The 24,271-nt window shown below is 46.2% G+C and overlaps 1 protein-coding gene across 1 annotated transcript in view; it reads right to left on the bottom strand.

The window, feature by feature from the left end:
- Window positions 1–22,588, bottom strand: part of LOC121434385 (stonin-2) — a 154,915-nt gene extending 132,327 nt beyond the window's left edge. The window contains exon 1 of the mRNA XM_041633290.1: window positions 22,510–22,588. The gene's annotated coding sequence lies outside the window, so the exon portion shown is untranslated. The remainder of the gene's footprint in view (window positions 1–22,509) is intronic.
- Between the last annotated feature and the right edge of the window lie 1,683 nt (window positions 22,589–24,271).

Genomic DNA, 24,271 nt, shown 5'->3' with positions numbered 1-24,271 from the left:
TCATCATATCCAGGGAAGCATTTCTTTTAAAAGGTGACACACTTACATATGTTACAGATATTTGTTATGTATTCAAGAGATGTGTCTACTAGGTGCTTAGAGCTCAGAGCTGAAGAGCCAAATCCAGAAGTCACCACCATATACAGAAGATCAGGTAATCTAGAGGGAGGCTGTGGCAAAAGAAAAGAAATGGCCCATGCTTTTACATGCCCAGGGCAGTTGGGATGTTATGCTCTGGGATGTACCCAAGGCACAGGAGGCAGATTCCAGATGTCCTGAAACACTGAGGATGCCCTAGTTGTGGGTTGCCATGTTGGTCTGTCCTTCAACAAAAGGGTGGCCAGGAGCCAAAAGGCCTCAGGCACTCTATATCTGGCCAACAAGTCTTTAATTTAAAATAGAGCTTTTCTCAATGAAATTCCTTGACTAAAACACAGGAACGTGCTGCCAAAGAATTCAGTAAACATAGGAGGAAGGAACCTCAGTGGTGACTGCCGCTGAGCAGATGCCAGGCAAGTCATAACAAGAGCAGGGACATCCTGAAAACACAGGTAATTTCAAAATTTGGAGTAGTTATTAAATCAGTTACTGTGGGAGGGTTCCGGTGGACTGCTTTCTATAAAAAGCCAAAATCTACACATTCTTTTTCTTGACGGGCTTTGTCTCTGGCAAGAATTTAGTTGCTGTTGAGTCTTCCTGGGGCCATGAATTCTTCTCTATGGCTGTCAGAGGCAGAGAGGCCCAGGGAAGGGAAGCTTGGTTGATAATGATGCTAATGCCTGTCTCCCATTCCTCAAGTCTGACCCAAGCGTCAGTCAGGCCCACTTCTGTCATGGGGCAGATGAGGTACATCATTACCTATGTTCTTTTCATCAACCCTGAAAGAAGACGCTGCTAATGCCAGCACTTGAGAGATGGCAGGGTGGTGGCCAGAGAGGTGAGATGACTTACTCAAGTTCAGGTAGTGTGGGGATTTCGACCCTAAACCCTTTGACTTCGAAGGTAATTCACAAATCTAACCATCATGGGTAATGACTGTTGGTAAACTCTGACACTATGGTAGAAATAAATAATGCAGGCTCTAGAAATGCCAACTACCCAATGTCCTCATTTCTGGAAGGACATCTAATATCACAGTGAAAGGACAGCCATCAGATTCTCTCTACAACCTTAAATGCATGTCCCAATAGCAGACGATTCTGCAGGGGGAGTTAAATAAGTATTATTGAAACTCCTATAGTTACTGTGTGCCTAACAAAATTATGTTAACATTATAGGTTCTAGGTACATGCATAAATATCTAAGGCTAATTTGGAGAAATGAAAAGTTACAGAAAAGGGATTTTTCTAATCTTGTCTTAGAATTTGAGTTTTTTAATATATTATGGAATCTCAGAAAAGCAAAGTATATAGCCCTCTCTACCATGTTTGAGAAGCTTTGAGCATGATGATGATGATGATGACGATGATGTAGGATGCTATGGAGGATGACCACAGGTCTTGGGAGCTGGGGATACAGGAAGGATGGTGGAATACTCTACTTGACCTATGTTTTAGGAGAAGGTTCACAATGAAAGGTAACAGAGCACAGGCCCTTTAGGCTAGCCAGCCAAGTTCCTCATTGTTGGCTGCATCAGGGAATGTCTCCTAGGACCTCTAAGCCTGCTTCCGCTGACAGTGATAGGGATCTCTTCTCAAAGGCTCCTGTGAGATGAAAATAGACGCTGCAGTGCCTGAGACCTTTAGTAAGGAACAAGTGCTCAGCTGATGGCGTCCGTCATCGTCCATGTTTCCATTAACCAAGGGTGAAGCTTGGTCAAGAGAGCGAGTGTAATGCAAACCCAATGACCTGACTCTTGTGGCGATGGCATTTCAGGAAGTGAAAGTGGAAGAAAAGGGGAGACCTTAGAAATCTGGGGTGAAAGGAGGTCATGGTTAAAGTTTCAGCCTCATACAGGAAACAGCTGGCCAGCATGACCTGGGGCTCTGGAAATGAGTGTTGGGTGAGAAGCAGAGCTGTCAACAGCCACACAGGGAGACACAGGCTACATAGCACCAGCAGCACTTGGAATTCCCTTGTCCCTCAGGGACCTCCGCTCAGGTAAACCAGACTCCTGACTAAATTCCAGGTCAAAGAGAAACAAACAGGAGAGGAATACACCACCCTAAGACTTGTGTGCTGGCTCTTAAGGAGGTCAGTCTTCCTTCCGTCCTTCCTTCCCTCCCTCTCTCCCTCCTTCTCCCTCCCTCTCTCCCTCCTTATTTTCATTCTTATTATTTTTAAAAACAAGATTTTATAATGTAGTCCTGTAACTATGTGGATTAGGCAGTCCTTGAACTCACACAGATCCACCTGCCTCTGCCTCCTGAATTCTGAGATAGAAGGTTTGTGCCGCCAAACCCAGCAAGACAGTCAATCTTAAATGTCTTCATAAGTTAATTCATGCTCTTACAGCTTTCTAAATTACAGGTCCTGAAGGATATAATTTATAAAAAGGCTTAATGATAAGCAGAGTTTAAAATGTAAGATAAGGTTTAAAAGTTTAAAATGCTTAACTTTATTTTTCTTATGAGGTAACTTTTGCAAATGGAAACGTAAGGTGTTTTCTGAATCTGATGTTTGCACATTTATGGGTGTGAGGAGTGTTGATCTGGTAATATTCAAGATTACAAATATCTTGACTCTAAGTAATCATAGCTGTTATTTTTAACTTTCTTGTTTGAGAGGACTTTGGGAAAAAAAAACACACTATCTTTGTAGGTAATTTTGGTTGCACAGGTTGAAGGTTTCTGGCCGTCTGTCAGCATAAAAGACAAACTAGATCTTGGGGTCAGGAGCTTCTTTCCCTTCCCACATCCCTCAATAGGCCCTATCTGTCTATCCAGCCTCAGGTGACCTGGCTCGGGTCATCACACTGGACAATTCTGAGGCCCTAGCCCTATGACCACCTATGTGTGTGGTGACCATACAGTGTGAAGTACCCAGCCTGTGCAGCTGAGGGGACAATGTGCCATGGAGCCTTCCCAGGTATGCCACAGCTGCTACTTCAGTCAATAGAGAGCATCAATGTGACCGCAAGTCTCTCGAACCTCTATGCAGCATGCTAACCGTATCCAAAGGCATGTCGGTTCTGACACGAGTGTGTGGTGTTATCCTAATTGAACTGTACTTCTGCCAAAGCATGGATTTTGCAATTTAGATGCACCCTCCCACATTCTCTAGACCAAGATAAACAAGGACTAGAAGACAACAGCTCCAGGCAATACATCTCAAGCTTGTCCAGATCTATAGAGAAGTTAGCCCAACACAGCCTTGTCTTGAAAAACACGCAATTTCTCTCTCCTGTTTCCCCATCCTCTCCTTTCCTTTTAGAAAAACAGCTTCTGCCTAGGTTAGTGTAAACCCCTATACTGCCCTCCCTGACATCTGCCTTCAGAACCACCGAACACATCACCAGCACGCCACCTCTTATTGTGCAAGCATGGGCAGTGACATCCACATCACAGCAGGAAAACCCGACCCTTTATCTGAGTGCTCTCTGGGAGATGGGTGACCAAGAAAACACTGCCTAGCACACACCCTTTCCCACACAAACCTCCACATGTTTGAAAAAGCAGGGGCCTGCTGATTGTTAGGAGAAAACCCTTGACCCATCAAGAAGATAAAAGCAGAGGAAACACTTAGAGCCAAGAGGAATCCTTGGGTCATTCTTCACTCAGCAGAATAAAAGTAACAGTGATAAGGGAGACCGATTAAGCTTCGTGGTGAGGGGACCGCTAATGCCATTAGTAGCTGAATAGAGGAGAGAGAAAACCCAGAACAAATCTTAAGGAAGCCAGGGGTGCTTCAGTACCGAGTTCAGCTAATTAGAGGTGGAGGTGGGAAGTGAGTTTTATCTGACATATGCTGAGATTCAAGGGTTTAAAAGTAGACTGATTACAGAAAATGTGGAAAAAGTGGGGCGGGGGGAGATTTTACAGTCATCCAGGACAGACGTGTGTAAAGCAGAAGCAGCAGGCTATCACTTAGAGGAAGTACAGAGCAAGGGGCTGCCTGACCTTAGGAGCAGCACCGCTCATGGGACAGGGGAGACTCAGAAAGGAAAAGGGGGCCTGGAGTGAAAGGTCTGAGAACCCAGAAAAAAAACAGAATCCTTCAAGAGGTCATGGAGGCAAGAGAGAATTTTCCAGAACACGTAGACTTTTCCAGTGAGCATCACAGAAAAACATAATGGGGCCAGATGGTCACTAGCGACTCTGGAGAGGTTGGCTGGAGTGTCCACTCCATGAGGAATGGGGGTGGCCTTGACACTCAGTTCAGGTCACACTGAAGGAAAGCAGCCAGAGCTGGGAGAGCAGAAGACCTGAGCTGGAAGCTTGATTACAAAAAAAAGTTAAAAATAACTACAGTTTGAAGCTCTTTAAAAAGAAATTTACTTATCTGTTCATTGATTTATTGTGCCCTAGTGCACATCTGGAGATTCGAGGACAACTTGTGGGTGTCAGTACTCTCCATCCACCATGAGGGAGCCAGGGATCAAGCTCAGGCCGTCAGGCCTGGAGACAAGCACCTTTACCTGCTGAGCCATCTTGCTGGTCCTAAAGTGTAATGCCTCTCAATATAGTTCTATAAAAGAGATGGAATCACCAGGGTACACTGTTGATCCTGATTACATAAGAAGCAGTTCTCATCCACTGGCAGGAAGAAACTGGAACCTGCCTGAGGACCAAGAGGCTACTTCCTGGGATCTTCTCTCAACCAGAGCAAAACTCAAAAACCTTTCTGCCCCACCCCTCAAAATGTGTTAATTTAAGGTTGATATCAACCTTTTTATAAAGACTATGAAAACACTCTAAAAAGGGAAATAGGCCGGGCGGTGGTGGCACACACCTTTAATCCCAGCACTCGGGAGGCTGAGGCAGGCGGATCTCTGTGAGTTCGAGGCCAGCCTGGACTACAATAGCTAGTTCCAAGACAGGAACCAAAAAGCTACAGAGAAACCCTGTCTCGAAAAAAAAAGAAAATAGGCTTTGAAAACTTAGTAGGCCAATACTGCTTGCATGTAATTCTGTGTCACCCCCGCTACACACACACACCAATCTACTCTTATAGCAAGATTAAAACCAGGCCTGTGATTTACTTTCTCTAGGAAAAAAAAAATCCAGATCAAAAATATTCCTGTTGAAATCCCAATAAAGGTTTGAATGATTCCAAAATCTCACCGTAAAGTTGTATTTCACAGACACAGTTAATACTACCATTCACAAATTCTACTTAAAAAATTAGGGGCTCAGCAGTTAAGAGCACACTGGCTGCTCTTCCAGAGGTCCTGAATTCAATTCCCAGCAACCACATGGTGGCTCACAACTACCAGTAATGAGATCTTCTGGCCTGCAAGGACACATGCAGGCAGAACACCGTATACATAATAAATAAATAAAGCTTAAAAAATAAATAAATAAAGGAAAGTGACAACTAAAGCTATGAGTTTTAAGTATTGATGGTGCCGCATGCTCTGTATTATAATGTGATCTTCACATGAACTCTGCGAGGTAAAGGACAATTACTGGCATTTATTTTCTAGTTAAAGAAACAGAGGCTTGGATGGGCCAAGTTTCTTTCACAGGTTCACATAAGTAGATAGATAAGCAAAGACATAAACCAATTCATCACAAAGCCATAATTATCTGCTCTGTGGCTATGTAACATTCCATTGGATTATTGGCCTTTAAAGTTGTATATTTGATCTTTTTAATCAGAAAGATTTTTTTTTTAAGTAGGAAGTCCCGGGACCAACATTAGTATGAACAACAACCAGTTCACAGGCTCCAAATTTGATCTACCTTTTCTGCTAGTAAGCCACATGCCAGTTCCCTGAAAGAAGAGTGACCAGTTCCCCCTACAGCTGCACAGCCAAGGGTGAACAGGAAACTCATGGCTGAAGTCTAAAATCTGTAGGATCTTCGATCTAGAGGCCTGGAATACTGTCCTGTTCTCGCCTCTTCTCCCTTTCCTGGCCTGGGGCTCTCAGGGAAGAGTGGCAAGTTTTAATGAGTGTTAGGCTAGAGCCCAAAGTCAAGCTTCTCTGCCAGGGCTTGATGGCTACCCCAGAGAAGTCCACACGAAGGATCAAGAACAAAGAGGTAGGGAGATACCAGATGTGGTGGGACTGAGTTGGTCCTGGCTTCAAAGGAATCACAGCTTGCTGCCCGGTGGTCTCAGAGGATAGTAGGGACTTTGCACTGGACAAGGCGGTGCTTGGAGGCCGAGTATATTTGGCAGCTGTTGCTTGGTTTTGTTCTCTTTGGGTCAGAGTTGACTATATGGTGGTGGCTCAACTTCCCCATATATAGCATGTATTTTTGGCTCCTGTGGCAGGATATGGGGGGAACATAAGAGTCTATGCCTTCAGTGTGGTAATTCATCTGAATCCAGAAGTACTTGGGAGACCCCCAGCATCAATCTTGGACAGCAGAATGGCTTACCCCAGTAGAACTGGCCACCACAGCAGCCTGGAGAAAGGTGAGGCTGAGGGTTTCCAAGGTGCCTAAGAGATAGCCTATATAGGAAGCGTAGTGAAGATAAGAGCCCATGTTAGTAGTTAGTATACAATCTCACAGACACAGGAGGCTGGGGATGACCCAGCAGGTGCCTTGGGCCTTTGGTTATCTGTGCTTATGGGGCTTCTTCGGGGTATTAGAATTCTATCACAGAACATCACCCACTCGTTCCTTCACCTCCCCAATCACTGAAGAAGCACTCATTTGATATCCCCTGTTACTTAGCACATCTAGTGAAATTCTGTGGCTAGAGATAACTAAAATCTATCGTCTTCAAAGAGATAGGCAGATGGCCAGACATGGCATAATATGATTAGGGCTACCCGAGAATTCAGCCATGCCATGGCCATGCAGAAGGTGACTCAGTTCCATCTGGGGCCAGCTAAGAACAAATAGGGGGAAAGCCACAGGTTTGAAATAGAAGTGGAAATTAGCTGGGTTCCGGAGACACAAGTGAGAGAAAAGGACTTTCTTGGATGGCAGTCCTGTCTCTATAAGAACAAACCATGAGAATACAATGTACCTTTTTGGGGGTACATTTGTTTGTTTGTTTTGCTTTTTGAGACAGGGTTTCTCTGTAGCTTTGGAGCCTGTTCTGGAACTTGTTTTATAGACCAGGCTGGTCTCGAACTCAGAGATCCTCCTGCCTCTGCCTCCTAAGTGCTGGGATTAAAGGTGTGCACCATCACCACCTGGCTTAAAATGTACTATTTTACTCAGTCTTGTTCACACAGTCATGACAACATGTAAAACTACTGTTTACTACGCCAAAGTATATGCAACAGGAATCCCTAATTCTTATGTCCACACATGGACCTTGTCTTGTCTAATTCCATACTTGGACAGGCTGATCATAAAAGCTGGAGATAGATAGATGATAGATAGATAGATAGATAGATAGATAGACAGACAGACAGATAGACAGACAGGCAGACAGACAGACAGAAGAGAAAGCAGGATATAGAGATACAGATAAGCTATGAGATGAGGGACGGCTGTGCTTCAAAGGTGAGGTTAGAGTTCACAAAGGTTTTTCCACACAGAGCTAATACAAGGGATGGGGTAAAAGGCAGGAGTGGTGGATACACAGATGGCTTCAGGATGTCTGTTTTGTACATGCTTGGCAATTCAAATTCCAATAGTTCTTAGGGGTAAGATCTCCCTCAAAACAACAGCATTGAAACGCCAAGTGTTCATAAAAAGTCTAGTGAATGAAAGTCTGCTGTCTTCTGACGTACAGATAATTCGGTTTGGAAAAACGAGGAGCTGTGAGGAAGGCAGAATGAGGAGAGGTTAGAAAGACCAAGAATAAGATAGTGCACTGCAGGTGGGGCCCAGAGGCCGGGTCCTGAAATGAAAGCAACGGATGCCAATTAAGCAAGTGAGATTTTATGTTTCAGAAAGACCACTCTGGAAGCAATGAGGAGGGTAGACAGGAGGGGCAAAGATAAGCAAGAAATACGGTCGTGAGACTAGCAAGAGTGAGGAAGAGAATGTTTTTACGGGGTATAGCATCAAGACACAGGGATGAAATCTGTTAGGGTTCATTTAGAATAAAGAAGTCTTTATTTATATAGTAGACAGATGAAAAAGACCCTGGGAAGGGACCAAGTTGTATCGTTTGCCAAGACAAGGACTTCAGGAGGAAGGGTGGCTGAGGAAGAGAGGGATATGATGAGCTCAGGGCGGATGAGTGGGTTTGATGGGGCTGTGTGACTGGGCTGTCACACAGAGCTAGAAGAATACTGATGTGCACTGCTAAGAGATACTGAAGGACCACTAGGAACAAGAGTCTTAGATTGGGAGACGCAGAGTGAATAAGATTTGGAGAAATAGGAATTAAGTTTGGGATCTGAGGAAGGTTACTAATTATGGTCGGAGATGACAAGCAGTCGCTGGGAGAGTTTGCTTTGTCACCATCCTGAAGAAGTGGAGAAGCAGGAGCCCAGAGGAAACCGGGGGAAAGAGATATGTATGTTTACTCCACAAGTGTCAATCATTCGGTAACAAGGAAACGAGGAAGTTCTACCAGGCTCAGGCACAAGGGAGGAGAGGGAGCCAGAAGAAGGCTGAGGGGAGCACCGTAGAGGTATCAGTTTGGGGTGTCCATCTTTCTGGTCCTGAAGAAGCAACCCTTTTCACCTGTTCATAGTATGGCCTGTTGGTGCACCGACAGGTTTCACACGCAGCTATGTTCCTATGGACTGCGCCAGGAAGAATTCTCCAGGGTGGGCCACAGGCAAGATGTAGGAACTGAAGCCTCCCCTGGAACCAGTTCTTGATCTTTTCTCACACGAGAGGGTGAGCTGAATCTCTTGATTCAGGAAAAAGCACACATGCGTGAGACATCATTTCCAGTTTAAGGTGCTTTATGGACAGCCTGCCCAGCCTGCAACTGAGAATACCCTTGGGACCTCTGATTCCCTGTAAAACACTCAGCCCCAGAACAACCTGTCCAGTTCAAGTCAAACCAGACGGAATCATTCCAGAGTGGCAGAGACGCGGTGGTTTCCACACTGACCCCAAGCTGACGATTCCTTCCATTTTCAGCAATGTAGAGGGGGATCTGCTTCCCTTTTCTGAGAATCCTGACCCAGGCAGACAACCAAAAAAAAACAAAACAAGACAGCCACACACACATAAAAAAAAAAAAAACAACAACAACAAAAAAAGGACCACTGCAGGGGGCCTCAAAGCTGCAGCTGCAGAGGGGCCCCAGCCTGATTGTGACCTTATCCTTGTACACCAGGCTGTATACTAGACACACGAGACACCCCAAGTCTACATGTCGGCTGAAGGCAGGGGTGTGTGGGTTTCTCCAGCTGCCGGGAGAGATGAACTCAGACACCCTGGTCATGTCAACAGGGGCTGGCCAGGCTTCAGTAAAACAGGCTCTGGGTTTTCGATATGTGAAATGCATCAACGTCTCTTCCTTTCTGGAAGCTGTTATGTACAGGGTGTGTATGTTATATGTGGCCTGACTATGAGACAAGAGAATTCTCGTCATAAAATGTGAGCAACTGACCACTTTTAAAGGGTCACAGCTCACCTATCCCTACACTTCAAGCTCATTTCCCCTTTCACATCAATTTTGAGTTTGTCTATTTTTTATTAAAAAAAAAAGAATATATTCCTGCTAAAGATAATCTGGGAAATGTCTACAAACACACCCATGACCTACTTGCAAAGCAGCTGTTCTCAACCTGTGGGCCACGATCCCTTCGGGGGTTAAATGACCCTTTCTCGGGGCCCGCCTAAAGCCATTATTGGGAAGCACAAATATTTACATTATTTTTCATAACAGAAAAATTACAGTTACGACGTAGCAATAAAAATAACTTTATGGTTGGGGGGGTCACCAGGACATAAGGAACTGTATTATAAGGTCACAGCATTAGGAAGGTTGAGAACCACTGTTCCAAAGTGATGTGATTTATATTTATATAACTGTTTGCATGCATTTCAACTTCCCGGAGACATGACTATTGTTCAAGGGAGGCGTTCCCATGGGGGCAGGATAGCCTGTCACCACAGACAAATGAGACAGGATCCTCTGACCTTGTGCCTCCCTGTGCTAGCACCTTAGTGGCTAAGAATTATTGTGTCTATTGTTTTCTCCCCCCAAGTTGGTGGAAATTTCCCACCATTCATGCCTATTCTTTTTACTTCCTCAAACTGGAAGACCAGAAAGAAAAAGTTTCAGCCCTGGAAGGTCTTTCCTATTAAATTTCCTACTTTGATATTTCTAATGCTTTCTTTTTCCAGTCCTCACATCACCCACGGCCATCTGGAAGCCGTTTCTCAGAACGCTCCGGTATCGATTTAGAAACAAACCACGCCGTGGCATGTTCTTGGTCCCGCCACCGCTAATAGTAGTATTTCTTTGGGTAGACAGCTCACTGACAGTAACTCTTGCAAAACAGAAAAACCACAAATTCAAAGCATAGAAACCATAAATGCAAACACAGCAGACATACTACTTAGAGAAGGAGGGGCAAGATGAGAGAGCTTGCATGCATCTCCAGCGTCTGCAGAGAGTAAACATCTCAGATGCTGTAGAGATGGTTCAGCGGGCGACGAGCTCGTTGTGCAAGGAGGAGGACTACAGTTCAGATCCCCAGCGCCTGTGTGAGTGCCAGAGAGATACAGTAGCAAACCTGCAACCTCAACACAGGAGGCAGAGTCAGAGGACTGGGGGTCGGGCAGGGGCAGTGAGGAACAAGCTAGCTAGACTAGCCAAATCAGTAATCTCTGGGCTCAAATAAGAGACTATAGGGTGGCCGGGCGGTGGTGGCGCACGCCTTTAATCCCAGCACTCGGGAGGCAGAGGCAGGAGGATCTCTGTGAGTTCGAGGCCAGCCTGGTCTACAAGAGCTAGCTCCAGGACAGGAACCAAAAGCTACGGAGAAACCCTGTCTCGAAAAATCAAAAAAAAAAAAAAAAAGAGACTATAGGGTAAGGGGTGATGGAGGATTCCCAAGGTGTTCGGATGCACGTGTCTATGTGCACCCACACACAAGTACCTTCACACATTGAGCATGTGTACACATATATGTACACACACAATAAATAGTAAAAAAAAAGACTAAGACTTAAAAACTAGATTTCAAATATTTACAGATCAAAATTAAGTGGTTTCAAACAACTACAGCAATCTGAATTTACAAGAGAAGAGGAGCTTGTTTGTGACAAAACAAGGAGGATCTTCCTTCTTGGCCCAGAGTGGCAGAGAGAGCAGGCACGAGGTTACTGTCACAGACAGAAATGACCCCACACACACCCACACACGCTCCTTTTAATGCCTGTATTTTCTCTGAATGCCTCTGCACCTGTAGCAATTCATGCAGCAATTGCCACAACACAGGCCAGACTTGATCTCTAGATGAAGTGTTTCAATTACAGAGAAACCTAAGCAACTGGCAAGTGTGTGAAATTTATTGCACTATCTGCTTGCACTCCGTCCGCCTTTATGTTTAATTTAAGAAGGGGGGTGGGGAGGAGGAAAAGAGTAGCAGTGAGTGGAGTGGAGATTCTCCGTCTGGGGAGAATCGAAAGGGCTTTAAGGACGGGTGAACTGCCGCTGTTCCTTCCTCTAATGTGACGGCAGGACATGAGTGCTCATGGTGACAGCCGGAGGGACCACTTCAGAGCATTAGTGCAGCACTCACAGTGCCCTCCCACCTTCGATGGGCTGCTGCCACCAGTTACCAGCTGACAGGGATGGGAACTCGGTCTCAGAGACTGGAGACTGAGGTCCCCAAGGACACACGGCTGCTGAGAGATCAGGTCGTAGCTGATGCTAGTTTATTGATTTTTAGGTCTATGGATGAACCCCCTCACCAGACACTGCAAACGATACAAACAGCCCAATAAAATGTCAACCCCCAAGAAGTCCATTTCTTACACTGGAAAGGGGGAGGAAAGCAAACTAGAGATTGAGAGCCAGATTGGCATTTTCTGAAAGCCAGAACTCAAATGACCCTGGTTCACGCCCAGAACTCCCTCCCTGACTCCTTTCGCTTTTTCCCAGCATTCGGTCCCTGTCCTAGTTACTTTTGCAATGCTCTGAAGAGACATCATGACCTCAGCAACTTGTAGAAGAGGCCATTTAACTGGGGGTTTGTGTGTAGTTTCAGAAGGTTAGGCCATTCTCCTCACAGCAGGAGGCAGGCAGGCATGGCAGGCAGGCAGGCAGGCATTAAGTAGTTAAGAGATAAATCCTGATCCACAGCTAGCAGGTAGAGAGGGAAAGACTGAGACTTGTGTGGACTTCTGAAACCTCAATACCCATTCCCGGTGACACACCTTCTCCAACGAGGCCACACCTCCTCAACAGGGCACACTTCCTAATACTTCCCAGAAAGTTCTACTCCCTGGTGACTAAGCATTCAAATCTATGAGCCTGGATATTCTCAATCAAACCACCACAGGTCCCATCAAGAAGCCTGAGACCATCATGGACCCATCTTCCAGCTTCAAATTCTCAACTGCTTCCATTCAATGACCAGTTCGTGTCAATGTCTAACAGCCTGTCAAACTTAACATCCAAACTTGGCCAATGACTTGCTCTCCTGAAAACTCCTGCAGTCCCCAGAAGGGTTCCCGTCCAGGATGAAGGCAATAGGGACCTGAAGAAGTGGCTTTGTGGCTAAAGTAAGTACCTGTTGAATGAGAATACAGATGTGAATCTGTATCCCCAACATCCATGTGAAAATCTAAGGGCAAAGCAGCACACACTTGTAACCCCAGTGCTGAGGGGCAGAGACAATGGGTCCCAGAGCGTCTCTGGTCAGCTACTCTACTTGTAATAGCAAGCTCCAGATTCAAAGAAAGACTCCACCTCACAAAATGAGGTAGTAAGACTAGTCAGACAGCAAGGACTAGACTCCATGGGGGCAAGAAGGAGGAAGAGTCCTTACAGTTGGTTGGAAAGGGATGGGAGGGTGGAGATGGGAAAAGGGGAAGGGGGTGGATATGCTCAAAATAAATGGTATAAAATTCTCAAAGAATTAATAAAAATAGTTTAAAGAATGAGGTAAAATAATTCCGATGTTCATTGCCAGTCTTTACACATGCCCACTTGGGTGAGCACACATATGAGTGAGTTCATGGAGAGGGACCAACACTCTTCCCAATGGCTCAAGCCAGGTTATCCAACCGTGGCTTCTCTTTTCCTCATACACGGCGTCTCTTCTGTTTCTTTCCTGAAGGGGCAGTTTACCAGGATGCCTTCTGGGATTCTTTACCGTGGCCAGCACCTCAGTGCACTTGGTAAGACGGCTGATGCCTGCGACTCACCAGGAGACCTTTACAACAGGCGCGACTATGTGAGCCATGCCTGTCACGGTACTGTCCAGCCCACACCCAGAAACAGTCACCTTCCACTTTATTTTCTGTGCTATTCGATGAGTCCTTCTTATCTCCCAAACATCAATCTCAAAGTGCTTTATGACTCTAAATTAAATAACTCATGTAATCCTCATAACTCTAGGAAGTTCTGTAATTATCCCTTTACAGAGGTAAGGAAAATGATAATAATAAATAACTTATTACAAAATTGCAAACCTGAACAGTCCATCTAGCTTTTATCCATCTGACCATATTCCAACCATGCAACATATCCCCCCTCCCATGCTATAAATGTTCTTCCTTTAAGTAGAAACAGTAGAAACCAGAAACACATATGTAATAAACTAGCCAGGACCCACCTCTGCAAAGGACCTAGACTTGACAGGTGCACAGGACAAAATGCAACCAAATGATAGAGGATCAAAGCCCCTGGTCCTGTGGCCACTGGAGAGACCACCCAAGCCACCCAGATTAAAAGCTAACATGTGACATTAAATGACTCTGATTCTTTGGAACTGTATATCCAAGGCCTGCTCAGGCAGGAGGAACTTAAAACCCACCAGCGGCAAAGCATGTGAACGCTAGGGCCCTGAGAGTGATGGGGGGCACTGATACGGGAGTCCCTAAACACTGTGATGGGGGCTGGCAAGCTGCTACAGCCAGCACTGCCCACTCGGGCCAAAGAGGCTGAGGAGTGAGTAGCTGTCAGACGTGAAGTGCAGATTGCCCCCTTCTCAAATGACCTCTTTTCTAAAGGTTAGTTTGTAACAGAAGCATTCAGGTAAGTGGAAATAGGAAAATAGATAGCCTCTTTCTCAAATAGCCTCTTTTCTAAAGGTTAGTTTGTAACAGAAACATTCCAGGGAAATGTTTCCAGAGGAAAAAGGAGAGAGAGAGAGAACTGTGCTTCGACCATACTGGGAAAATAAGGGCGGCTTTCTCCCACGGGGCTCTCTGTGGGTGTGCCAGCAGTGAACATCCAGCCCACCGGTGCTGTGGAGGGCTTTCCCTTTTGTTCCCAGACACCATAATGGTGATTAAGTGTACAGCTTCCAAACCTAAGGGATTAGAGGAGGTGGATTCAAAGCCCAGCTCCCCTCTAACCTCAGACCCTGTCTCAGCTGCAGAAGGAGACACACACTGACTCCAGGGGCAGAAAAGACAAAACGCGGCAGAACCGAGGACCCGGCACATAGAAAAACTCAATGAGTGAGGGTTATTGGCAGGGATTTTGATCATTTCAATAACAATGTAAATTTTCCGCACTCTTCAGCTGTTTATCATGTGAATAGGGAAATGCAGACCCGAGGAAAAAATGAGTATTTTATGTTTGGCAAGAGTGGAGAGATAAGAAAGTGAGCTTAGGTTCTGACAGCTCTGGGTTCATAAAAACAGCTACTATGTAAACTGTGCCCCACCTAACCCTTGGTCTGGCTAGCCTCAGCCCACCCACTTAATCAAAGCATTATAGGTCTTTCCTTCCAAAGTGCCGATCAAGAAAGATAGACAGACAGACTCAGTTCTTAAGCAAACAATGAAATCAAATCTGTTCTTAAATAAAGCGTCTCACTTAAAAAAAAAAAAAAGCAGTTATAGGCCTGGGGAAATGACTCAGTGGATAACAGTAGCTGTCATGCAAGCATGAAGACCCGAGTTCAAGTCCCCAGAACCCAAATAAAGGCCTGATGCAGAGTACAAGTGTCTACTTTAAACTCAGCATGGGGAGATGGGGGCGGGGGCAGGTGGTGAATCCTTGAAAACTTGAAGGGTATCTAGTCTGGCATATGCCAGAGCAAAGCAACTAAGAGACCTGGAAGGTGAGGACTGGCACCTGAGACTGCCCTCTGACCCTCACGCTCATGCTATGGCACACATGTGCCCACATTTACATACAGAGACACATCAAGAAGAGAAGGAGGAGGGAGAAGAGGAGGAAGGAGGAGAGGAGGAAGAGAAGAGGAGGAGTTGTAACTGGCATCCTCTCCCACATGCCAATTCCCGAGGCTTAATATTAATTACAAACTGTTTAGTCAATGGCTCAGGCTACTTACTGGCTAGCTCTACATATAAATTAACCCATTTCTAATAATCTGTGTATCACCACGTGCCCTGTGGTTTCCCAGTAATGCCCTGGCATCTTACTCCTCCAGCGGCTGCTGGCATCTCTCTCGACTTTGCCTTCTTTCTCCCTGTATTCAGTTTGGCTTTTCCCGCCTACCTATATTCTGCCTCAAAGCAGCTTTATTCACCAACCAATAAAAGCAACACATATTCACAGCATACAGAAGAACATCCCACATCAGGGAGGAGCAGCAGCAAGAGCAATTCCATACCTTCAAAAGGCAGGCAATAGAGGGCTGTATCAAGTTGGTAATGGCTTGGTGTCTCACTCCCAAGTACAAGCAGACTGAAAGAAACTGACAGACCCACAACCTGCTGACATTTGGTGACCTGTCACCAGACCCTGGCTGACATTTGGTAGAAAGAACTCAATGCCATTTTATTCAGACAGCACATTTGCATGGACCCAAGCACAAAAATGGCACTTTCTTTCAATAAAAGCCACGGTGAAGCTTGAAAGAAAAGGGTGCAATTATCTAAATTTAAAACTAATGAGGAGTTTTAGGCATTAGCAGTCGAAAACCTCTGTGGTGTATAATGCTAGCCGGAGAAATCCTCGCTAGGTGGCAAGGCCCAAAGTCCTTAGTGTCACAGTCCTTGTGATGCTCTGGGAAGCAACTTAAGCCGGGCACCAGCTAATGTGAGAAGAGGTGGGGGTCAGCTGACATGGAGTGCCAAGGGATTCCTGAATGACTGTGAACCTCCCATTTGACCTGTAAGTCATCTTAAAAGTCGAGAGTGGCTGATGGTCTGCCAGACGACAGCATGTATGGTAGGGTTAGGCTTTATTTATAAAGAGGTTTGACAGCCTCAGCTCCCAAGTGCTTTCCTATTAATAAAACGAGCATGGTAAGAAGGTCACATCAGAGTTCTGCGCTATTCATCTACTAATGAATAATATTCAGTGGTTAGGAGGTTATGCAAATTTTTATGTGCATGAGCATTTATATGAGATGGGCAGAGGGCAGCTAAGCAAGGAAGAGAAGCCATCAGCTCCAGCCTCTCTGCTTTCTGTGGACTCTCTCATCCAGACGAAGCGTCTTGTCAGGGAGCCTGACGTGAGTCACCAGGGCTGAACCACAGTTCACAGAGGTTCATTACCTATGAAACCAGTGCTTTGGTTCCATGAAATCTTCTACATCCCTCCCAGGGCACCTGCTCCTTCGCAGACCTACACAGCCAGAGCTCTGAATTCCTAGCACTCGGTACCCTCTTAGTTAACTGCCCACTGACTGTCAATGGTCTCATCATTAACTGGTATTAATTTATGCAAATATTAGGCCCCTTCTCTCCTAGAACAGAGGCTGTTGGATGACACAGATTCCCCACAACTTCCTCTAGTGTTTTGTACCCAGATGGTCAATATCATCATGTGAGCCACCTTCCAAAGGCTGTGCTGGACCATCACAAACATCCGAATCATTGAGCATCATCTTCTGATCAAACACATACCTGCTAAGTGTGGTACTCTATCAAATCTCAGGGTCTTTTCAAGTGCCACTCTATGTTTTAGTTTTGGCTCACTCTATTTTATATGAACAATATACACTGCTTCTAAAATTCTCTACGCATATCCCATTGAGATATTTTATGCTCCTCGCCTTGAAACATATCTTGTAGGCTGCTAGTCAGTACTCAGAACTTTGGGCCCCAAATGATTTCATGTGCTCACATGCTGCATATTAGTGTGTTGTGGAATATTAGTCGAAGATGAGTTACATTTGTTTATGCTGTGGGACATTTGTTTAATGATGCAAAGATGTGTTGCATTCTTTTACGTTGTGTTTGTTTAACTCTGTGAAGCTGTGTTACTTTTTCTGTCTAAAACACCTGACTGGATTAATAATGATAGGAACAGCCAATAGCTAGGCAGGAGAGGGATAGGCGGGGCTGCCAGGCAGAGAGAATAAATAGGAGAAGAATGTGGGCGGGGAAATGAAAAAAAAAAAAAAGGAGAGGAGGACTCCAGGGACCAGCCACCCAGTTATACAGCAAGCCCGGAGTAAGAAGTAAAGTAAGGTTTACAGAAAGATAAAAGCCCAGAGGCAAAAGGTAGAAGGGATAATTTATGTTAAGAAAAACTGGATAGAAACAAGCCAAGCTAAAGCCAAGAATTCATAAGAAAGAATAATTCTCCACGTGTTTAGTTGGGAGCTGGGTGGCAGGCCCCCAAAGACAAAAGAATAAAAACAAACAAACAAACAAAAAAAATCAAACAACATTAGGGTGGGCACACAACAGCTATCTGGCTCCTAGATAGAGGTCACCCTTTTGTTATGTCTAAAATTGAGAAAAAGAAAGAAAAGAAACTCTTGTTTCGTTTCCTGCGCAAACCAACATGTTTTCTCTTTAACAACCATTTTTCAAGTACTCTGTCATTGCAGGAGTGATGAGTCAGCGTTGAGGGAATTGCTGGGACTTGTTCCTCCTATTACAACAAGCCCAAGAGTTCGGGGTTGGTTGTTCTTGGATTCTCAGAGGATTATTTATCTTGGGGTAAAGATGGACTGCAATTTGCAATGACCACACCATACAGATGTTTAGTCATGAAGGTGACCTCAAATGAGACAAGCAATTTCTTGGTCTGACTCTAGTAAAATTCAGCCAAAAGTCCACCCAGTGGGCAAGCTCCAGGAGAGGTCAGACTGGAGTGACAAAAGAGTGAGAGGGGCTAAGACTGGAACACGTGGACAGGCCAGGAAGAGAGGTCTGGAGCCGGATGAGAGGGTGTGTGCTCAAAGGCAGGATGGAGAGGCTGGGCAGAATTACAAAGGGGTGGGACAAAGCAACCCTTGTATGCTTCTAGATTCTCCAACTCTGAGCTGCTTTGCATTTTCTCACTAGGAGAATTGCATGTGACATTTAATATAAACCTAGCTGGGCAGGGTAGTACACACCTGCACCCTCAGAACTTAGAAGGCTGAAGCAGGAGGATTGCTGAGAGTTCCAGGACAACCAGGGCTACATAATAAGGCTCTATTAAAAAAACAAAACAAAAACCTCAAGCAAGCAAGCAGTTAATAAGAACTGGAGGCTCAAGGACTCCTACACACCCTGATGCTTGTGGCCTGGGGCAGCCTACAGCAGGACAAATGCCTCAAGAACTCTAGAATTATTCATAGGCCCTCCCTTTCAGGTCTTTCAAAACATCTTAATTTCCGCCTTTAGCAGTTCAATGTGAGACCTCTGGGCTAGCAGCATCAGCATCTTCAGAACACTAGGTACAAAAGCTTACTCTCAGGCCTGACCCTGGACTGACTGGCTCAGAAACTCTGGGGTGGAGCTGGGGGTGGAGCCGGCAAGCTGTTGACTGGAGTCTTCCAAGTGGTGTTGATGCCCTTAAAGTTTAAGAACCATGTTTTTAGATGATATTAGGAGATAATGTCAACATAGATGAGCATGAACATTGTAGGAAGACTCATGAAAAAGACAAGCCCCTCAAATATCAGATAAAGAATTTTCTAGACCTGTTATTTCAAGATATATGAAGGGGATTTGAGGCTGTTGGGTGAACTCAGGACCTCACCATCTCTTGCTTTTAATCTCACCGATTTCAGACTTCTCTCCACAACGCTACTGGAAATTTGGTTTGGCATGAAAAAAAATCTGACTTTGTTAAACCCCATTTAAAGTCCTCTATTAGGAGCTGGGGAGATGGACCATGAGGTAATAGTGCTTGCTCCACAAGCATGAGGACCTGAGTTCAAATGTCCAGCACCCATGTAAAAAGACTCATAAACCTGTAATCCTCGGTAGTGTGGGGAGCAGAGACGGGGAAAGTGTAGGGGCCTGCTGACCACCAGCCTCGCCAATGCAATGAGAGACCCTGTCTCAAGAGAATGAGGAAGAGAGAGTAAGTCAGATACCCCAAATCCTCCTTTGGCTTCTAGGTGCACAAACGAATGCACACACACACATGGTCACACACACACACACCTGCCTTTAGTGGTTGTGTTCTGCCTATAAAATAAAGTCCCAAGCCGGGCGATGGTGGCGCACACCTTTAATCCCAGCACTCAGGAGGCAGAGGCAGGCGGATCTCTGTGAGTTCGAGACCAGCCTGGTCTACAAGAGCTAGTTCCAGGACAGGCTCCAAAGCCACAGAGAAACCCTGTCTCGAAAATCCAAGAAAAAAAAAAAAAGTCCCAAGTGCCTGGTCTACAACCCCAAATCCTTTATTATCTACCTCTGGTAATTTCCCTGACCTTGTTTTCTTCCCCTGCTTCTAATCTCCACAGCCATGTCTGCCCATCTGCAGGAAGCTTATATTGTCTCTGACATCATGTTTGACCATGTCACTGACCTTGGCCAACAGTATGGAGCTGTAGGGACAGCCCAGCCACCGCTCACATCCTAGCAAACTTTAACTGTGAGCATCCTACGTCTTTCCCCTGCCATAAGTGAAGTTGGTATTGTCTTTGGGCAAGGCTGGTTTGTTTTTAAGTTATGTGGGACTGTAAATAAAGACATGTGAGGATCCACCTGGATCACAGCATCAAGGAGCAAGGAGTCTGAGTGACCATAGAGCAGTGGGATTTGGGGTGACTTGTCACTTAGCCCAAGCTGACTACAGCAACACTTGTCATCTTTCCACCCCACTTGCAGTGGCTTCTCTCCTCTCTTCTACCTTGCTGCCAATGACTTCGGCTGCTCATTCTATCCTGAGCTCAAGTGGTGAACTCTCAACCTGGGCTTTATCTCTAAAAGGTCACCCTCACTTTTAGAACCTCTTCTAGAGGCCACAGACCTGAAACTCTGTCCTGGGAGCTGTGTCATGGGCTTCCCACCTAACATCATCATCATCATCATCATTATTATTATACCGTCTCTTCGCTATTTAACAAAATCATTATCACTCGTGAGGAGACCGGCTCAGAGAACCAAAGCAGGGTGGCCAAGTTTCCCAGCTACAGTTAGAGCCAGGGCTCTCACTGGGTGGGAGTCTGGCTTTGAATGAAGCAATCTGCCCTGTGCCACATACCTCTGTCCCTCCCCAGCTGCAAGCTTTCCAATCCTCCCACTCTGCTGGGAAGGAAAAGGCTACAACAACAGCTGAAATCCACACTAATCTCACACTTGCACGATTTGCAGCTAGAAATGCACCCTGGGCCTGAGAAGACACACTTTTCCTAGATGGTGTATTCATCCTCAGGTAGACAAGGCACTGGGAACCTCAGAAAAACAGGGTTAGTTTGTCTGACCTTTCCCCTCCCAGGTCCAGGCTGCAGGGGTGGGGTGGGATGCCGAGATAAGCAGATGGCCACTGAGAACACAGAGGTCTTTAGGGTTTGTTCCAGAGGAGGAGGAGGCAGGAGAAGGCTCACAACTCCAACAAGCGATACATGTGATATCTTAGGTTTAGTAGCACAAATAAGCATGTAGTCAAGTGTCTGCTTGTGTCTCAGATTAAACAGCAAAGGGGCAAGGATCTGACTTAGAGCACCTGAGTCAGGCATCCCATCAGTTGCATAGAGACAGAAACACAAATTTCAGTTTTCTGTCAGCTGCTGGCATTCTGTCATAAGGTTGAGAATTTCCTTTGTGTTTCTGCTTTTCTCCCTCACCTTTAAAAAGAATAAGAATCATAAAACGCTAAAGAATAATTCCTCCATTACTCCGATCAACCATACAAATAGGGAGAGAGAGAGAATTCAACAAAGTACCGTGATATTCTTTCTGAAAAACATTCACAGGGATACAAAGCATTGATTACTAATTCAGATTCATTTACCTCTGCCATCCTTTCCCATAGGATATATTTATTACCTTTTTTTTTTTTTTTTTTTTTTTTGGTTTTTCGAGACAGGGTTTCTCTGTGGTTTTGGAGCCTGTCCTGGAACTAGCTCTTGTAGACCAGGCTGGTCTCGAACTCACAGAGATCCGCCTGCCTCTGCCTCCCGAGTGCTGGGATTAAAGGCGTGCGCCACCACCGCCCGGCTATATTTATTACCTTTAAACGAGACCATCAGTAACATTGACATTTTTCTCCTTGGAGAGTAGAAAGCTGCTAAATGCTCCAAATGACTGTTGGGCCTGTTTGGACAGGTCTGATTTGCTCTTAAAACAACCATCCACTTCACAATAAATAGTAAGAGCCAGCATCTATCGAATGCTTGGTGCTGTGCTTGATATTTTTCAGATCCTGGCTCGTACAATCTTTCAAACAAGGAGTGCAATCAGTGTCATCACTTTATAGATAAGAGCAAAATAGGCGCAGAAAGCCTGGAGGAGACGGGGTGGAAGGCAAGCAGCCGCAGTAGCGGCACAGAACCAGAGTTAATGATTCACTTAAGCCCTCAGGCAGCTCCTTTCAACAGAGTCTGTGTGGGAACTCTCTCTCTCTCTCTCTCTCTCTCTCTCTCTCTCTCCAACTCTTCATCTCATGGAGAGGTCAGTGTCCAGCAAATCTTCCCCCCTTCCTCTGTCCCCCGCCTTCTCCAATCTTCAACTCTCCATCCCAACGAGAGGCGGTGACCTGCAAATTGCTTGGCAACGCGCGCAGGAAACTCCATCCAAAGCCCGGGGTCCAAGCGGCCCCTGGGCGCTGTCCAGCGGGCAGAGCGCCTGAGAGGCCAGGCTGGGGTCCTGTCTCAGAACACCCCGAAGCTGGAGCGCAACGCCAAGGCCGGGATTTCGAGCGGGGGTGGGGCAAGGCACTGTCTCCAAGGACACCTGTTGTCGCCTCCCCACTCAGGACAGCGAAGCTGCCCTGGCCGAGTTGGATCTCAGGGGAAGGCATTGGCTGGCAAGAAGTGCTGGGGTGAGTATGGGGGTCACAGGAGACTCCCCACGAACACCCCGCGGAGGCCGCCTCCCTTCGTCCCTCCTCAACCTCCCCCTAAGGCTGGTGGCTCGGTGGCGTTCGGCGTCGGCTCCGTGCGCGGTGCTCGGAGACGCACGGCGCTAGGACCTCGCGGCCGGCGCCCCCCTCCGTCCACCTGCGGCGCCTAGGTCGCTCCCCACCGCGGGTTGTACTCACCAGTGTCGGGGTGAGCAGAGTCCCGGCGTCGGCGCTGAGGTCCGCTCCAACACCAGCTCCCCAGCCCAGCCTCCGTCCCGCCGCTGCTCTAACAGAGCAGCCTCCGGGTCGCCGCGCCACCACTGCCCGCTCGCGACTCTGGGCTCGCTGGGCGCCCGCCGGCTCTAGGCTCAGCTCCCGCCGCTCCTGATTGGTCGTAGCGTGTTCGAGAGCCGCTCTCTGATTGGACAGGAGGTGGGGTCACTCCTGGAGCTTTGCTGCCCTGGCCTTGGTCCCCCACCTCACCTGGGGCCAGCAGGACTCTGAAACCCGCTCGGATCCCCGCTACACCCAGTGGGGTCGGCCCAGCAAGCATCTGGGGGTGGGAACAGTGTCGCAGGAGTGGCGGGAACTTGGGATCATTATGGAATCCAGCTACTGTCCCTGAGTGCGGGTGGTTGTGAACCTCCACCATGCTGGGAAAGGTGCTTCCCTGGATTCTCTCATGCAAGCCACTTTGACTTTACATTTATTTTTCTGTACTTTTTACTGTAGGGTGTAGGGCTTAGGTCAGACTCTGTAAACAGTAGGTGCCAAACGGTGTTTGTGAACTGAAATTGAACGCCACACACAATCTTTGTATGGTCCCTATCTACCAGAAGCTAACAAAAAGGAAGCGATTTGTGGGAGAGCCCAATACCGTCAATATATTAAGAACTCTGTGCTAGGTACTGTCCAAGAAAGGAGAAAGATGGGTTGAGGTCACCGACAAAGAACTTAATACCTAGTTGGAGAGATGAGGCTGATTCATAACATAATAATTACCCTAATACTAACAAGGTGCATATTATTTGGCAGGCATTATTCCAAGAACTTTATATACACTTTTATAATCCAGAAATTCAGGAAAAGTCTGCCATAAAGACATTTATGTGTGCGTGAGCCTCAGGGATAGAACACAGACGTTCCGAAGAGACCACAATTTCATCGGAAAGACAGTAGCAGGGCCCTAATCTCTGGGGAGAAGAGGGGACCATAACTGTTCCCATCATGCATCTCTTTCCTTGTAGCTCTTTAACCCTCTCAACCTACCTCTTCTGGATCTTCCTAAAAACTAAAAGCAAGCGGTGTAAATCCACACGCCACTCTTACAAATCTCTGCCACCCAGATAGGCAGTGGAGAAAAGCAGCTCCATGTTCTGCCGTTTATCTTAATGAACAAATAAACAACACACCATATGCGACCATTTTCCTGCAAGCTTTTCTCTCCTTCTGTGCTTTTGGGCTCACAGAACCCTTAAGAAGTGTGGCTGATAGAAAAATGCTTAAAAGATACCAGTTGGGATCCAGTTGGACCTACACTAAACAGTGGTTGCATCTATCTTAGGTCAAAGTTAGAAACCACAGTCCATGGGAGAAAATCATCTCCATTTTCTGTCGCTTATATTAATGAACCTGTATATTGGAAAAGCAGACTGGACGTGGGTTGAGCCTCACGTGGCTGGAAAATGGAGTAAAACAGGACAGAGGCAAGGTGAAGAAAGTCCTATCGGGGGCACTCCTCTTCAAGCCTCGGAAATATATACACGCATGCGTGTGTGTGTGCACACACACACCCTTACACACATACATGCTTGTGACTCCTGGATGATCACTTTTCATGGCCATGGCCCTTGCCAAAACAGAAGTCCAATTTAGCTGCTCATATGCTCACTTCAAAGGAGAGAAGCTTGTTTCTTCCAGAGTTGGAGGCTGACCCAAGATGACGTGTCCAATCGCTCAC

This window comes from Microtus oregoni, unplaced genomic scaffold (assembly GCF_018167655.1).
Source record: "Microtus oregoni isolate MIOR12 unplaced genomic scaffold, Mior012 000043F_ref0000047, whole genome shotgun sequence".
NCBI lineage: Eukaryota > Metazoa > Chordata > Mammalia > Rodentia > Cricetidae > Microtus > Microtus oregoni.
This window is presented reverse-complemented; position numbering and strand designations above follow the sequence as displayed.